We start from the raw sequence: 12994 nt of genomic DNA, 5'->3' as shown, positions 1-12994 counted from the left end.
ACGAGTGAGCACATTTACTATGCCAGGCAAAGTCACACCTCATTAGCTCATTGTTATGGATGTATCCAAATAAATGTCACTAGAAAACAGCTTAAACAAATACAAATACAGCTACTTTGCTGTTATTCTGAAATGCACTTTTTGACGTGACTGTAAGTTAGCCGTAGTTGGCTAGCTAGCAAGCAAGGGATAAGAACGTTGCCAGCCAGTATGGCAATGGAACATTTAGAACGAACGACTGGGTCGCTCGTCCATAGACACAGAACAAAAAGACTGAGTCGTGTCTCTTGCAGCCGAACCGATAGAACGAACGAACAGCCGGCTTGGGTAGCAACCATAGATTTGTGTCGGACTATATTACATTTCATTACATTTTAGTCATTTAGCAGACACTCTTATCCAGAGCGACTTACAGTTAGTGAGTGCATACATTTTTCATACTGGCCCCCCCGTGGGAAACGAACCCACAACACTGGCGTTGCAAGCGCCATGCTCTATCAACTGAGCTACACGGGGCCAGCATCTTGTGGAAGGATGAAATAGTATATATAAATTCATCAAAAATAAAGTTTTTAATGAAAATATGTAAATCATTATTTGAATATGTTGGTAACCTATTGTGTAAAAGTTCATATGCCAACTAACTAGGGTGGCGTCACTGGCATGTGCACCACCCTGCCATGGAATCCACTTAAGTGATCATGCCCTCGAAGCCGGTGTTTGGAGGATATATTGGCACGGTTTGCAACACCCGTTCCAATATATATACTCCAAACACCGGCTTCTCAGGCATGATCACTTAAGTGGATTCCATGGCAGGGTGGTGCACATGCCAGTGACGCCACCCTAGTTAGTTGGCATATGAACAGTTAGCTGTCTGTTCCTTTGTGAATGTTGGCATTTCTGGAGAAAGTAATGGAGGAAGTGTGGGGGGGGGGGTGAGCTGAGATAATTGTATCTGTAGAAGAAGATTTTAGTTCAAATATTACAACACACCTCTTCCGTTACTACTTTACAGTTATTGTAAACTTAAATATGGAAATCCTCTGAACAAGGTGAGATTTATGGTTTTATTCCTCAAACGCTTGCAACAGTACACTTCATGTAAAGAACAGACACCATTGACTGACTGGAGAACAAAAGGATCACACAGTCCTTGTTTCCCCGGTGTTCCGTTTTGACAAAAAACAGTGACCAAGTTCCCCTTTTAAGTTTCTAGATGAAACATGGGAGTAAGAATAGGACCTCCCAGGTGATGATGATGTGATCATGGAGCAAGTTGCAACCTCTCTCTCTCTCTCTCTCTCCTGTGTCGTGGGACTTTTTGTGTTTGCATAGTGCCAATATTTGAATCACCTAAATCTTGGCTAATAGCGTATCTCTGTTCACATAGCTCTGCTCTATGGTAATTTAGGCAGGTAGGTAGGTAGGTATCAGCGAGGGAGGGAGGGAGTGTCAGCTATTTGCAAACTAAATCACTGACGTCACACAGGTTTAGATACCAGGGTGGGCTGCTGCTAGGACTAACACTTCCTTCCTGTGGGAATGGAATGGAGAAGGGATTGATGCGCTAACAACCAGTCTTACTCAATAACAGGGTTAACGAAAAACCACAAACTTAAAGGTTGACAGAGAATCGTGCTTTTGTCTTTTCACCTCTTCAGGAGTCTTCAGCCTTGACAGATAATTCAAATAATATCTCACCATTAGCTCCGAAAACAACGGCATGGTACTTTGGATTACCATAGGTTTTTCCTGAAATACTGTTCATCCACCATATCTCCAAGCTGTTAATGCAGGAGCTGTCCAGGCCTACAGTAGCCTTGTCTGTTCTGCTCAATGTACGCCAACATGGCCTTTACAGATACAGACTGAAAATACATTTATTTTACAACCGCTAATTAACTTCTCGACTAAACAACATTCAAACTAATCATTTTACATTTACGTCATTTAGCAGATGCTCTTATCCAGAGCGACTTACAGTTAGTGAATACATATATTTTTTATACTGGCCCCCCGTGGGAAACGAACGCACAACCCTGGCGTTGCAAACGCCATGCTCTATCAACTGAGCTACATCCCTGCCGGCCATTCCCTCCCCTACCCTGGACGACGCTGGGCCAATTGTGCGCCACCCATGAGTCTCCCGGTCGCGGCCGGCTGCGACAGAGCCTGGATTCAAACCAGGATCTAGTGGCACAGTTAGCACTGCGATGCAGTGCCTTAGACCACTGCGCCACTCAGGAGTACATCCCTGGTACATGTTAATAACAGTGCATTAGGTAGGAATGAGGAGTTAGAGAGAAACCCCTGGTGGGTACCAGCATCAGCAGCCAACAGATAGAGAACGTCTCAAATGGCATCCTGTTCCCTATATAGCGCACTGCTTTAGACCAGGGCCCACAGGGCTCGGCTCGGCTCTGGTCAAAAGTAGTGCGTTATACAGGGAACAGGGTGCCATTTGAGAAACTAGTCCTATTCAAGTTTAGTTGGTCGTGTGTACTCCTTTCCTTGGTTGGTTGTGTGAAAAAGAAAATAATGTCCCCCATTAAACATTAGGAGAGACTCGAGACAGGCAGTTCTCTCTCTCCCATATACATGTAACTTTCACCCAGTCACTACTGCATTCCTTTCACTGTCTGTTGCAATACCTAGAAGTATCCTAGATCAACAAATCTCTCTTTTTCAGTTTATGAGTAGGCTTACCTCTCTTTGAACAGAAAATCTCTAGCTATGTCTAGCCTATACCATTGAACGGTTGGCATGTGTCATGACATGAAGTTTCAATTAAAATGTCAAACAAACAACAACTTTTAAATCAAGCACAGGAACTTTTTCCAGGCTTAGGCTATATTACGTTCAATAATTAAAACATATTTGATATATTTCGACAGGTAACCTATACTGTCATAATATAATAATACTACGCTATTTAGCAGACGCTTTTATCCAAAGCGACTTACAGTCATGTGTGCATACATTTTTACGTATGGGTGGTCCCGGGGATCGAACCCACTACCCTGGCGTTACAAGCGCCATGCTCTACCAATTGAGCTAAAGAGGACCACGTATTTATATCTTTCGATATCTTTCGATAGGTAGGTAACCTATAGGCCTATTCTGTCATACAGCATTCCCATGTGGCGTCTGGCTGTGTTTTCCCTCTGAATATCTTTGTATTATTACAGGGGTGTAGCTCAGTTGATAGAGCATGGCGTTTGCAACGCCAGGGTTGTGGGTTCGATTCCTACAGGGGGTATGAAAAATATAAAAAAAATAATGTATGCACTAACTGTAATTCGCTCTGGATAGGAGCGTCTGCTAAGTGACGTAAATGTATTAGTCAAGGTATTAGTCCGTCTAAGAACAAACGTTAAGGCCTATAACAATACCTAACACTCAAAGACCCACTACACACCATAGGATAAGGTTAATTATGTAATGCTTTGTAAAAGCTGTCACTGTACATTTCAGCCAGAGTTTGATGTCTCGCATGTCAAAACTCCAATGTGTATAGCTTGGTCAAATCATATTCATAACACATTTGTAATACTTACGCGTTACACGCGACTGTATATAGGCTTACTTCTTGAAATAAGTCCGTTATCAGTTCAAATAGACCCCGAGCGGTTAGAAAAATGTGGTTCTTCACTTACCTTTTAGTTTAGCGTGAGAGTTCAGTTCAGTCCCGAAGTAAACGGAATCCTCGTGGTGCTTTGACGATCGGTTTGACTTGTGGCTGTTTCGGGTGGGAACAGTGCGGCTGCCTCCGAGGAAGGCGTTAACGTACCTGACTCACGCAGCACAGCTCAGCCTGTCACTCATATTGTGGTGTGTAGGCCACTGTAACTAGGTGATATTGCCCTCAATATGTCACTATAACATTATTCAGTGGCACGCTAATTCCCTGGAGGTATTTGGGTTAGTTGCTGTGCCCTTCTCAAAGCATCCTCCCCATCGAAAAAAATTGTTGTTTCTCAAAACCATGTTTGGAAATCCAACCTGGTCACAGAGCATTTCTTTAATATTCTGTACATACATCTGAGAATCTATATTTCGTATGATATGTTACGTTTCATATGGTATGTGGGTCATTCTTGGGCTGCAGTAATATTTTTTTAAAATACACTTCTTAACACCCCACACTTCTTAACACCCCACAACATTAAGTACATTATTATACAAAGCCCTTTATTATTGTCAATTTTTGTCTGATATGGACACCATTTCTCTTCAACCCGGTTACAGACAATATGGAAGTTTGAATATGATTATAAAAGATACTTGTTATAAAATCAACATTTACCTAATGCTCATGTGTCCCCCAAACCAATTCAATTATTATAAATATAAAATGTATGCAAAATCTCAGAATTCTGCTATATTAAACCCTGAAATAGACACATTATGTGTCAGCGGGCTCATCATTTAAATAGAAAAATGCTTTCAATTCAGAATTTTAACATTTCAGACTGAGCTCAGAAAACATTAAATTCATATTTATTCATCTTTGCCATTTTATTTAACATAAATTGTCAAGACTAGGGTGACAAGGTTGAATACTGTGAAGGGGTTGAAGAGACACATCGGTTTTTCACCTTCATTTAACCAGGTAAGCCAGTTGAGAACAAGTTCTCATATACAACTGCGACCTGGCCAAGATAAAGCAAAGCAGTGCGATAAAAACAACAACAACACAGAGTTACATATGGAATAAACAAAAACGTACAGTCAATAACACAATAGAAATAGTGTGCAAATGTAGTATGTTATGGAGGTAAGGCAATAAATTGGCCATAGTGCAAAATAATTACAATTTAGTATTAACACTGGAGTGATAGTGTCAAGAGTTGCTGTAGGTAGGTGTGGTGTGGAATCAGGCGCAGGACGCAGAAGTTAAGTCCAAACAAAGTCTTTAGTAGATCAACACAAAATAATCCAAGAACAGCCCGGAGGCGAGAAAAGCGAGCACAGGCGTAACCAAACGGGCGCACTAAACATGTGCGTAAATCTCTCCTAAAACAACAAGGAGGCAAACTACTAAATAGCGCACCAAAATAGGTAGCGCAGCAACACGGCAAGAAAACAATTACACACAACACCTAACTAACAACAAGGAACTAAATAGGGTGCTTAATGAGACATAACACAAAACAGGTGTGACAAACAGACAAAACCAATCAAACAAGAAACATAGAACGGTGGCAGCTAGTACTCCGGAGACGACGACCGCCGAAACCTGCCCGAACAAGGAGGAGGGGCCGCCTCGGCCGAAACCGTGACAGTACCCCCCCCTTGACGTGCGGCTCCAGCCGTGCGCCGCCCCCGCCTCGGGACGACCAGGAGGACGCGGAGCAGGGCGCGTAGGATGACCACGATGGAATTCGGTCAGCAGGGACGGATCCAGAATGTCCCTCCTCGGCACCCAGCACCGCTCCTCCGGACCGTACCCCTCCCACTCCACGAGATATTGGAGACCCCCATCCGGCGTCTCGAATCCAGGATGGTCCGAACAGTGTGCGCCGGAGCCCCTCGATGTCCAACGGGGGCGGAGGAGTCTCCTCAATCTCAAAGTCCTGGAGTGGACCAGCTACCACCGGCCTGAGGAGAGACACATGGAACAAGGGGTTAATATTCTTGTAATCAATGGGCAGTTGTAACCTGTAACACACCACGTTCAATCTCCTCAGGACTTTAAAAGGCCCCACAAACCGCCGACCCAGCTTCCGGCAGGGCAGGCGGAGGGGCAGGTTTCTGGTTGAGAGCCAGACTCGATCTCCAGGTGCGTACACTGGCCCCTCACTGCGGTGTAGGTCGGCGCTCGTCTTCTGTCGACGGATGGCTCGCTGCAGATGGACGTGTGCAGCGTTCCACGTCTCCTCCGAGCGCCGCACCCACTCATCCACAGCAGGGGCCTCGATCTGGCTCTCATGCCAAGGTGCCAGAACCGGCTGGTACCCTAACACACACTGGAAAGGGGTTAGTCTAGTGGAGGAGTGGCGGAGAGAGTTCTGTGCCATCTCGGCCCAGGGCACATATCTCGCCCACTCCTCCGGCCGGCCCTGACAATATGACCTCAGAAACCTACCCACATCCTGGTTGACTCGTTCGACCTGCCCATTACTCTCCGGGTGGTAACCCGAGGTAAAGGCTCACCGAGACCCCCAACCGTTCCATAAAGGCTCTCCAGACTCTGGAGGTAAACTGGGGGCCTCGATCGGACACTATATCCTCGGGTACCCGTAATGCCGGAAGACGTGAGTAAATAGAGCCTCAGCGGTCTGTAGGGCAGTAGGAAGACCCGGCTTGGGAAGGAGACGACAGGCCTTCGAGAACCGATCCACAACGACCAGGATGGTGGTATTCCCTTGTGAGGAGGGAAGGTCGGTAACAAAATCCACCGAGAGGTGAGACCAGGGTCGCTGTGGAACGGGCAGGGGTTGTAATTTACCCCTGGGCAAGTGTCTGGGCGCCTTACACTGGGCACACACTGAGCAGGAGGAGACATAAACCCTCACATCCCTGGCTAACGTTGGCCACCAGTACTTCGTACTAAGGCAGTGCACTGTCCGGCCAATACCTGGATGTCCAGAGGAGGGTGACGTGTGAGCCCAATAAATCAGCCGATCCCGGACCTCGAGCGGGACGTACGTCCGACCCACCGGACACTGTGGAGGGCTAGGGTCGGTGCGTAATGCCCGCTCGATCTCCGCATCGACTTCCCACACCACCGGTGCCACCAGACAAGACTCCGGTAGTATGGGAATGGGCTCCACGCACCTCTCCTCCGTGTCATACCGCCGGGACAGGGCATCTGCCTTCCCGTTCTGGGACCCAGGGATGTAAGTGATCTTGAACACAAACCGGGCGAGAAACATAGTCCATCGAGCCTGGCGAGGATTCAGTCTCCTAGCTGCCCGAATGTATTCCAGGTTACGGTGGTCGGTCAGAATGAGGAAAGGGTGTTGAGCCCCCTCAAGCCAATGCCTCCACACCTTTAGGGCCTGTACTACGGCTAACAGCTCCCTGTCCCCTACGTCATGATTCCGCTCCGCCGGACTGAGCTTCTTAGAATAAAAAAGCACAGGGGCGGAGCTTAGGTGGTGTGCCGGACCGTTGTGAAAGAACTGCCCCGATACCGGCCTCAGACGCGTCCACCTCTACTTGGAAGGGTAAAGCGGGATCCGGGTGCGCCAGCACCGGAGCCGAGGTAAACAGGTCCTTCAGTCTCCCAAAGGCCCTGTCCGCCTCAGCCGACCACTGCAAGCGCACCGGACCCCCCTTCAGAAGAGACGTTATGGGAGCTGCCACCTGTCCAAAACCCCGGATAAACCTCCGGTAGTAATTCGCAAAACCCAAGAACCGCTGCACCTCTTTAACTGTAGTTGGGGTTTGCCAATTACGCACGGCGGACACTCGGTCCACCTCCATTCTCACCCCTGACGCAGACAACTGGTAACCCAAAAAGGAAACTGACTCCTGAAAGAACAGACATTTCTCGGCTTTGACATACAGGTCATGCTCCAACAGTCTCCTCAATACCCTGCGCACCAGGGCTACATGCTCGGCCCGAGTAGCACTGTACACAAGAATATCATCTATGTACACCACTACTCCCTGCGCCTGCATGTCCCGGAAAATCTCATCTACAAACGATTGGAAGACTGATGGAGCATTCATTAACCCATATGGCATGACGAGATACTCGTAATGGCCGGAGGTAGTACTAAACGCTTGTCTCCCATCGATGGAGGGTGTTCATGACGCGGTCCAAGGCGTGCCCGATCTGGTTGATTCGATCCTCTTGACCACGAAAACGCTCCTCCATGACGTCGATGGGTGCTCCTGCTGATTCCATAAAAGGTGTGTAATTCTGTCAAGAGTTGCTGTAGGTAGGTGTGGTGTGGAATCAGGCGCAGGACGCAGAAGTTAAGTCCAAACAAAGTCTTTAGTAGATCAACACAAAATAATCCAAGAACAGCCCGGAGGCGATAAAAGCGAGCACAGGCGTAACCAAACGGGCGCACTAAACATGTGCGTAAATCTCTCCTAAAACAACAAGGAGGCAAACTACTAAATAGCGCACCAAAATAGGTAGCGCAGCAACACGGCAAGAAAACAATTACACACAACACCTAACTAACAACAAGGAACTAAATAGGGTGCTTAATGAGACATAACACAAAACAGGTGTGACAAACAGACAAAACCAATCAAACAAGAAACATAGAATGGTGGCAGCTAGTACTCCGGAGACGACGACCGCCGAAACCTGCCCGAACAAGGAGGAGGGGCCGCCTCGGCCGAAACCGTGACAGATAGATGTGCAGAAGATGATGTGCAAATAGAGATACTGGGGTGCAAATGAGCAAAATAAATAACAATGTAAATAACAATATGGGGATGAGGTAGTTGTGTGGGCTAATTACAGATGGGCTGTGTACAGGTGCAGTGATCGGTAAGCTGCTCTGACAACTGATGCTTAAAGTTAATGAGGGAGATAAGAGTCTCCAGCTTCAGAGATTTTTGTAGTTCGTTCCAGTCATTTGCAGCAGAGAACTGGAAGGACTGGCGGCCAAAGGAGGTGTTGGCTTTGGGGATGACCAGTGAGATATACTAACTGTAAGTCGCTCTGGATAAGAGCGTCTGCTAAATGACTAAAATGTAAATGTAAATGTAAATATACCTGCTGGAACGCATACTACGGGTGGGTGTTGCTATGGTGACCAATGAGCTAAGATAAGGCGGGGATTTGCCTAGCAGTGATTTATAGATGACCTGGAGCCAGTGGGTTTGGTGACGAATATGTAGTGAGGGCCAGCCAACGAGAGCGTACAGGTCACAATGGTGGGTAGTATATGGGGCTTTGGTGACAAAACGGATGGCACTGTGATAGACTACATCCAATTTGCTGAGTTGAGTGCTGGAAGCTATTTTGTAAATGACATCGCCGAAGTCAAGGATCGGTAGGATAGTCAGTTTTACGAGGGCATGTTTAGCAGCATGAGTGAAGGAGGCTTTGTTGCGGAACAGGATGCCGATTCTAGATTTAACTTTGGATTGGAGATGCTTAATATGAGTCTGGAAGGAGAGTTTACGGTCTAACCAGACACCTAGGTATTTGTAGTTGTCCACATATTCTAAGTCAGACCCGCCAAGAGTAGTGATTCAAGTCGGGCGGGCGGGTGCAAGCAGCGTTCGATTGAAGAGCATGCAGTTAGTTTTACTAGCGTTTAAGAGCAGTTGGAGGCCACAGAAGGAGTGTTGTATGGCATTGAAGCTCGTTTGGAGGTTTGTTAACACAGTGTCCAATGAAGGGCCAGATGTATACAAAATGGTGTCGTCTGCGTAGAGGTGGATCTGAGAGTCACCAGCTGCAAGAGCGACATCATTGATAAACACAGAGAATAGAGTCGGCCCGAGAATTGAACCCCTGTGGAACCCCCATAGAGACGGCCAGAGGTCCAGACAACAGGCCCTCCGATTTGACACGTTGAACTTGAAATATAATATAAAAAGTCAGAGGGACTGAAACATTACACGAGCCCAAGAATGACCCATTTCGTATGATATTATTCCAATTACAATTCCTATGATGTTACCAATTGCAATTCGTACAATATGTTACGAATATGCCAAATGTACAATATGTTACGAATTTACATTTGTTGTGTGTAACTTTAGCTTGGTGGCTTACGCTAACTTTAGGGTTAAAGGAAGAGTTAGCTAAAAGGGTTAAGGTTAGGGTTAGCTAATACGCTAAGTAGTTGCAAAGTAGCTCAAAAGTAGTTAGTAGTTGAAAATTGCTAATTAGCTAAAATGCTAAAGTTGTCCATGATGAGATTGAACACGCAACCTTTGGGTTGCTATATGTTCACATTATACGCACACCTATCCAGCTATTTCAGGAAATCTGTCTAGTCTCACAGAATTTAGCTATTTCAGGAAATCTGTCTAGTCTCACAGAATTGATCTATTTCAGGAATGCATGTATTGATGTACCATTTACTCGTTATTATTGAAGGCAAAGTAGGGATGTTTTGTGTTTTGTTTTTATATGCTTATTGTAATGATATACAGTGCCTTCAGAAAATATTCAAACCCCATATGGAAAATAAATATATGGCAATATATTTTGTATTACTTATATGTTTTATATGGGCATATATGGTGGAAACATATACAGTACTAGTCAAAAGTTTGGACACACCTACTCATTCCAGGGTTTTTCTTTATTTTGACTATTTTCTACATTGTAGAATAATAGTGAAAACATCAACACTATGAAATAACACATACAGTGGGGGAAAAAAGTATTTAGTCAGCCACCAATTGTGCAAGTTCTCCCACTTAAAAAGATGAGAGAGGCCTGTAATTTTCATCATAGGTACACGTCAACTATGACAGACAAAATGAGGAAAAAAATCCAGAAAATCACATTGTAGGATTTTTAACGAATGTATTTGCAAATTATGGTGGAAAATAAATATTTGGTCAATAACAAAAGTTTCTCAATACTTTGTTATATACCCTTTGTTGGCAATGACACAGGTCAAACGTTTTCTGTAAGTCTTCACATGGTTTTCACACACTGTTGCTGGTATTTTGGCCCATTCCTCCATGCAGATCTCCTCTAGAGCAGTGATGTTTTGGGGCTGTCGCTGGGCAACACGGACTTTCAACTCCCTCCAAAGATTTTCTATGGGGTTGAGATCTGGAGACTGGCTAGGCCACTCCAGGACCTTGAAATGCTTCTTACGAAGCCACTCCTTCGTTGCCCGGGCGGTGTGTTTGGGATCATTGTCATGCTGAAAGACCCAGCCACGTTTCATCTTCAATGCCCTTGCTGATGGAAGGAGGTTTTCACTCAAAATCTCACGATACATGGCCCCATTCATTCTTTCCTTTACACTGATCAGTCGTCCTGGTCCCTTTGCAGAAAAACAGCCCCAAAGCATGATGTTTCCACCCCCATGCTTCACAGTAGGTATGGTGTTCTTTGGATGCAACTCAGCATTATTTGTCCTCCAAACACGACAGTTGAGTTTTTACCAAAAAGTTCTATTTTGGTTTCATCTGACCATATGACATTCTCCCAATCCTCTTCTGGATCATCCAAATGCACTCTAGCAAACTTCAGACGGGCCTGGACATGTACTGGCTTAAGCAGGGGGACACGTCTGGCACTGCAGGATTTGAGTCCCTGGCGGCGTAGTGTGTTACTGATGGTAGGCTTTGTTACTTTGGTCCCAGCTCTCTGCAGGTCATTCACTAGGTCCCCCCGTGTGGTTCTGGGATTTTTTGCTCACTGTTCTTGTGATCATTTTGACCCCACGGGGTGAGATCTTGCGTGGAGCCCCAGATCGAGGGAGATTATCAGTGGTCTTGTATGTCTTCCATTTCCTAATAATTGCTCCCACAGTTGATTTCTTCAAACCAAGCTGCTTACCTATTGCAGATTCAGTCTTCCCAGCCTGGTGCAGGTCTACAATTTTGTTTCTGGTGTCCTTTGACAGCTCTTTGGTCTTGGCCATAGTGGAGTTTGGAGTGTGACTGTTTGAGGTTGTGGACAGGTGTCTTTATACTGATAACAAGTTCAAACAGGTGCCATTAATACAGGTAACGAGTGGAGGACAGAGGAGCCTCTTAAAGAAGAAGTTACAGGTCTGTGAGAGCCAGAAATCTTGCTTGTTTGTAGGTGACCAAATACTTATTTTCCACCATAATTTGCAAATAAATTCATTAAAAATCCTACAATGTGATTTTCTGGAAAAAAAAATCTCAATTTGTCTGTCATAGTTGACGTGTACCTATGATGAAAATTACAGGCCTCTCTCATCTTTTTAAGTTGGAGAACTTGCACAATTGGTGGCTGACTAAATACTTTTTTTCCCCACTGTATGGAATCATGTAGTAACCAAAAAAAGTGTTAAACAAATCAAAATATATTTATATTTGAGATTCTTCATGTAGCCAACCTTTGCCTTGATGACAGCTTTGCACACTCTTGGCATTCTCTCAACCAGCTTCATGAGGTAGTAACCTGGAATGCGTTTCAATTAACATTGCTTCTCAATTCAGCCATTTTACTGTTTTAAGCTGTTCCCACTTGTCCCTTTGTTGCACCCGGGCGGCGCTTCACGACAGCATCTGTTGGGGGAAAGCAACAACTATATGATAAATAACACATAGAACAGTTAGGGGTCATAAAATACTATAAAATAAAATAAAAAAGGAAAAACATTCATGTGAAAAGCTTATCAGATTCAGTTTAATAAGACATCCTTGACCACCATGGCTCTCCACCATGGCCAAGACCAAAGAGCTCTCCAAGGATGTCAGGGACAAGATTGTAGACCTACACAAGGCTGGAATGGGCTACAAGACCATCGCCAAGCAGCTTGGTGAGAAGGTGACAACAGTTGGTGTGATTATTCGCAAATGGAAGAAACACAAATGAACTTTTAATCTCCCTCGGCCTGATGCTCCATGCAAGATCTCACCTCGTGGAGTTGCAATGATCATGAGAACGGTGAGGAATCAACCCAGAACTACACGGGAGGATCTTGTCAATGATCTCAAGGCAGCTGGGACCATAGTCACCAAGAAAACAATTGGTAACACACTACGCCGTGAAGGACTGAAATCCTGCAGCGCCCGCAAGGTCCCCCTGCTCAAGAAAGCACATATACAGGCCCATCTGAAGTTTGCCAATGACGTTGTTGTTTAACCCAACAATGGCTGGCTGAAGTGGTTGCTATAGATGGTTGTTGTTTAACCCACCAATGGCTGGCTGAAGTGGTTGCTATAGATGGTTGTTGTCTAACCCACCAATGGCTGGCTGAAGTGGTTGCTATAGAGATGTTAGAATTGAATTGGCAAACCTGCTCTAGTGCCACACCTCACATTCTTCACTTCTAGAACTGTAGTTATGTTCTGTTCATGCCCACTAAGGAAGTAGACCTGCTGGGCTTAAGGGCTGGGTGGGTAG

General features: G+C 45.4%; 1 protein-coding gene across 1 annotated transcript in view; it reads right to left on the bottom strand.

Moving 5' to 3' along the window:
* LOC121581839 (cingulin-like protein 1) overlaps positions 1-3741 on the bottom strand; it is a 94204-nt gene extending 90463 nt beyond the window's left edge. The window contains exon 1 of the mRNA XM_041897201.2: positions 3660-3741. The gene's annotated coding sequence lies outside the window, so the exon portion shown is untranslated. The remainder of the gene's footprint in view (positions 1-3659) is intronic.
* Between the last annotated feature and the right edge of the window lie 9253 nt (positions 3742-12994).

The sequence above is a fragment of the Coregonus clupeaformis genome, chromosome 15 (assembly GCF_020615455.1).
Source record: "Coregonus clupeaformis isolate EN_2021a chromosome 15, ASM2061545v1, whole genome shotgun sequence".
Taxonomy (NCBI): Eukaryota; Metazoa; Chordata; class Actinopteri; order Salmoniformes; family Salmonidae; genus Coregonus; species Coregonus clupeaformis.
Note: the sequence above shows the minus strand (reverse complement) of the source record. Positions and strands in the feature narration are given on the sequence as shown.